The sequence below is a fragment of the Quercus lobata genome, chromosome 3, assembly GCF_001633185.2.
Source record: "Quercus lobata isolate SW786 chromosome 3, ValleyOak3.0 Primary Assembly, whole genome shotgun sequence".
Lineage (NCBI taxonomy): Eukaryota > Viridiplantae > Streptophyta > Magnoliopsida > Fagales > Fagaceae > Quercus > Quercus lobata.
Window position 1 is genome coordinate 24971085 of NC_044906.1, and position 6000 is coordinate 24977084.

The following is a 6000-nucleotide window of genomic DNA, read 5'->3' on the forward strand; positions in this document are numbered from 1 at the left end:
TAGTAGCTGTAAGGCTGTTTGACCACTGTTCAGGCATTACTTCCACATTAATGCGGCCAAAGACTTGGTTGAGAGGCATTTAATACAGAGGTAGCAGCTTTTGAAGATATTTGTTTTCCCTTTTCTTTTCTTACCCATTGCCCAATGTCCAACCCTTAGTTGTGATGTAACTTCAAAGAAGGTCTATGATGATATGACACTCTAACTGACTTCAAACCCTTGTTACCGAGATGACTTTTCTCTTCGGACATTCGTTGAACTTATCTTTTATTATCTCTACTATTCTCTTTACTCTGTTTCCCTTATAATTTCATCTAGACATCCTCGGATGGTCTAATGTCCTCGGATTGGACCATAGTCCCAATTAGTACAGCCTTAACAGTACCTCCTAATTCACTGGCCCCCACAATTGTATATAGTGCATTTGGATGGAGGGGGAAAGTATAGGGGATTAAAGGAAAAATGATGAGGAGAGTTTAATGAACCTTATTTGGAAGATTTTAAAGGAGGGAGAAAGGTTTGGGGTGATTTGGAGGGTATCTTTCCCTTCTAAACCCTTCAATTTATTTACCTAAGTGGGAGAATTGGGATGCGAAGGGGAGGAGTTGCACGTATACTATTAAACTTTGAAGTGTTAATTTTTCTTTAAAATGTCAATTTATATCTATTTATTCAAAATTAGCTAATACTAATCATAATTGTTTATATGACTGTTCCCCTTCTCTCTTCTCCCTTAATTTTTTAAACATGCACAAATAGGAGGCATATTTATTTCCCTTTCTCTTAATTTTTAAAACATCCAAATAAGAGGAATCCTCCCCTCTCATTGTCTTCTCCCTACCCATTATTCTCTTTTCACTCCAAACTTTCAAACGTATTGGTAGTGTGTGCCATATCTCTCTTTCTCTCCAAAAATAATAACAAAAAATGGATGCACAATTGTACATGACAAGCTTGGAGCATCTCTGAAAAATTCTTCAAAATCTTTAACCATGTTTTCACTTTTCAAATACACTCCTAAACCAACTCTCTATTCCACTTAAATATTCTTCTCGTTTCTTGCTTGAGCGTGTGTGATAGAAAGAACATATAAAATAATGAGAAATATGTTGTTGATGTAACAATGGCTAGCCACATTTGGCTTTGCTATTATGCTTTTTTATATAATAATTAATTAGCCTCTATTTAGCGAGTTGGAAAAGAGTTTTGGAGAAAAGCTAGGTGAATTTAGGGCGGAAAAAAAGAGATAGAATAGTTGTTGGAAATCCTCTTAGAGTTACCATGATAGGTAGGCCTATCATGGTATCCATGAAAAATAATTAAAATAAAAAATAAAAAATGATATGAACCATTTAACAAAGAGAAAGCATGAACTCGACCCGCATAGAAATATGCTATTGACAATTTGACACACCAACCTAAAGTGGATTTCGGGCCGAGCTCAGTAGAATTCCAACTGCTAGGAATTCTTCAGTCGTGGGCCTAATTAAACCAATCCCCTCACACTAGTAGTTTGGTGAGCCCTTGTTTTGAGTCGCATTCACCTCTCAGCCAACCAAGCCCTCATTACTCTATAAACAACACATCCCCCTACTGACCAAGATATTCCATCTTTAGCTACTGTTTCCTGGTTATTTTACATACTCAATTCCCTTATATTAACTTAACCATCAGAGCACCTTTGGTCAACCTTCTTGGTTAGCCTTGGTTATGCTGAAAGTTTTTTCTTCTTTTGGTAGATATCTGGACCTTTGGTCAACCTTCTTGGCTAGAACTATGTTCAGATTCACCAGGCATATTTACTGTATATAGTTCCATCCTTCTCACATCACCCGCCTATAAAAATATACCTTTGACCCAATATCATTAACAGTAACATTAGAATTGTCAAATTTTAGTAAAGCCATTATTAAAGATATTAAGGCCCAAGGCCCAATCATGGTCCTACTTGAATTGCAAGCGTTGTAACCTTGCATTTTTAGAATTAGCCTACCATAAATACCCGCAATGGATTCATTATAATATATGGAGCTTAATGATAAAGATATAGCTATGTCGATGTAGCCATCAAGCCAAACCTTTTGCTTTGTTAGTCTACATTATTATTATTTTTTAATTATATTTTAACATGGTATTAAAAGCCAAACAAATCCTACCAACCATCACATATTTTCTTCTCTTCTCATAATTTTAAAAACATATATGTTTATTTATTTCCTCACAATACCAAGACAGTACTCAGTTACTTTCGCACCCAAAAAAAAAAAAAAAAAGCATAATTGGTCTACGGTCTACCTTTATTGGTAGGGAACTAATGGTGCAAGGATGTGGAAGTTGCTGGCCGGGGAAAGCATTATCTAAAGGTGAAGAGGACGATCGGGATGACTTCATAAGAAATTGGTGGATTACTTGGTTTGTGTGCTGAAAAGATGCAAAAACAATTTGTGATCCCCACAGATGTACCTAGGGGTTTATTTAGCCACTAATGTTATGCTATATGTATGGTATTATTGCATGGTTTAGAGTCATGCTTCAGGGTTTATGGAAAATATATATATACATTGTTGAGCCTCTTTTTCTGCAGCTCCTATTTGTAGATACATGCACTAGTCTATTGTTTACATATATAGTGCAAGCGCTTTGCACCATGTGTTTTCGCCAAGTCTTCCACATACTTCATTTTATCTTATCTTCCATGCCTCCCTCCTTGTCGCACTAAACCCCTCATTATAAGAAAAAAAAAAATTCTGAAGAGCACCCTCAACGCCGTTAGAATATCCTGACTCATCACACGCTCATGTGGCCTCTATTAGTTGATATCCTTAAATTAGCTAGATCAAGATTCTCTTGATCTCATCATCATTGCGAGTCACTCTACAAGAGCATCAATCATAATTTATTTCTTATCCTGATAGAGCTATGTCAGTGCCACATAAAGTGACACGGGAGTTGTGAATGGTAGAGAAGTGACACAAGTCGCCCATGTGGAGACACCCCTCTACCATTCACAACTTACCATGTGGGTAAATTATGGTACAAGCATAATTCATCCTCATATACATCTTTCTCATCTTTCATATTTTCTGACAGTACCATTTTGGTATAATTTCAACTACATTTAATGAGTATGTCCATCTAGGTGCTCATTGTCAGTTTCTATTAGTTCTCCATATTTAATTAGCATTTGACGTGATGCCAACTTTGTGGCTCATACTCTAGCCCCCTACGCTAAACATTTTTCTTTTGATGTATTTTTTGGATAGAGGATTCTTCTCTTCCTGCTATGGAGACTTTGTATTTTGATTTAGCTCATTTATTAGTATTATCAAAATTATGTTTCGTTTTCAAAAGAAATGTAGCAATTATATCAAGTTGGCTAAAAACATTGTCGTGTTTGACTTTAGGATCGATCTTTCATCTTCCCATTATGGCCATATGGCATACCCACTTTGATTATTGACAACAATTAATGACTGACTGTGATGGCAATTGAATAAGCTAAGCCATATGACAGTAATATATATCCAACACGTGGTGCATGGGAGTGCATTATTGAAACGAAGCTTCAAGGTAAGACAATCACTCATCCTCAAAATAAAAAATAAAAAATAAAAAAAAATGAAAAAGAAAAAGAAAAAGGTAAGACAATCACAACAAACAAATTTCAGTGAATCAAACGAAACAGTAATTCTAGAAGTTGGAAAAGAGTTCACTTATCTATGTATTTATTTGTGCATGTCTTTGCTTTTAATCGAAAAAGACTATAGCTCCGCCAAGAAAGTAATTATAGACCTAGCTATGTCGACACAGGCAGGTTTGAAATCGGTCATGACCATGAGTCCATGATAGGAAAGTTTAGAAAGAGCTAGAATTATGCTAAACTAAAAAATTTATATTGATAATTGTAGGGTCACGATTATTTAGCGGCCCAAGAATGACATTGGGCTTGTAAGTAAAGGGCCCTTACAATATGATTTGTAGAGAGTGGGCTTGAAAGGCAGGACCTTAGTCACAAGTCAGCGGTGTAATCGGGGTTTCTATGAAAGCTTATATATGGGTGGACTTGGCTTGACTAGCTAAGTCTTCCATTAGTGCAGGTTGTAGGATCTAAGTCTTCGGACAACGTCCGAGGAGCATTGTATCCTTCCTTTTCTCCCTTTGCAGGGTTTTTCCTCCTCCTGGGGGATCCCCTTCTCCTTCGCTTTCTTTCCCTTTTATACTAGTGTTTCTTTTTCCTTTTAATGTCCACGTGTAAGTTTTACTTTCTGGGGTGCAGACCTGTCCTGTCAATCCATACCTAGAGTGGTTGGGGGCGGTTGGAAAAGTTAAATAGCATGGTCTGGAGTATGCGCCTGTCAGATGCTGGATTCTGTATTACGATGTTGGCAGCTTTCTCCCTTGTCCTGCCCCTGTACTGAGTTTGTCATTTTCTTCGAGCACTTCGTGAGGTGCTGAGCATAAGATCGTCCTCGGCCATATCCTTGTGCCTTTTTTGAGCCTTCATTATGCGTTCTCGGCAATAGCTCTCCTCGACTAAGGCCCTGAGCCCTAACGTAGAGTGGGCCTGGGCCACGAATTCTCAGGCCCCACAATAATATAATTGAAACTGAACAACATAAGATAGGTAGTAAATACTAAATACTAAATATATAAAAAAAATTACATTTATTTTACATTTTTTTTAGAGTTTCAACCTATGGTGTTTGCTCTTAATAATAACTTTTTATTATTGGACTAAGACACCAATCGACTTTAATTTGGTGTACGTGGGGATTAAACTTAGTTACCAGAGACTTTACCAGTTGAGATAACTTTACTTGAATTTGAATAACGATAATATTTTAAACTCCTCAAAAATTTTAGATAACGTTTTACTTAGAACAAATTATGTCTATACTATTAACACACTTATAGTGTGTCCAATGGCAAAAAAAACATGTTGTACAGTGTATATATAAGACAATGGCAAAAAATCAAAAATATTAAAATTACATGATAAAAAGAAAAAAAGATTAAGTTATATGACGAATGCACATTATGCAAGATCAAGTTTATTATTAAAAAAATTATAGTGGATTATTAAAAGAATATAAATTAAACAATGATTTTTTGGTTGAAAAATAGCTACAAACTCTTGGTGATGAAATTTTAATCAAATTAGTATTCTTACACTGAAATATTTACTATAGAGTTTTGTAAGGACACGATTTTGTGACGAACCTAAACAGTATTGGGTTCGCACGTAAAATGCCCAGACAATATGATTTGTAGAGCGTGGGTATAAAGAACTAGGTTAACTGTGATATCTTCTCCAAAGATTTACTCTCCAGTCCGCTCAAGGTTTAAAGTTGGTATAATGAATGTTTTTCTTTAGTGACTAGTGCAACTCTCTCCTTCTTCTCTTACTTTCTTCTTTCTAGTCTATGTCTGTTCTTCTTTTTTCTTTTTCTGTCCCGATCCCCCTCCTCAGGTTCTTCTTTTAATTTATATACTCCCCTTTGCGCTCTATCCTTACCGCACACGTGTAGGTTGTGTCCGGAGGATTTCTTTTTGTCCCATCTGGTACCTCCTGGAACTTCCTATGGGCAGCTGTAAGGCTGCTTCCTTACTGTTCAGGTATCACCTCCACATTAATGCAGCCAGAGAGTTGGTTGAGAGGTCATTAATGCGGAGGCAGCTGTAGTTACAGATATTTGTTTGCCTTATCTCTTTCATCTTTAGTCGGCTACTCTATCCTTTGTGGTGACCTAATTCTGAGATCTGATCGCGGTGAGACCACGTCCTGATCGTCCTCGGACGCATACTGCCGAGGAGCATGGTGTCCTCGGACGGGTTTACGGCCTCGGATGGGCCACGGGCCCAACAATCCCGAACCAATTCTGAACCCTATGGGCCCATCAATCGAACGGTCCCCACAAGTTTCATTTAGAGTAGCTATGTTTATTATCTTTAGTGTATTTATACTGTGCTACATGATATAGGGAGAAAGAAAAAAAAAAT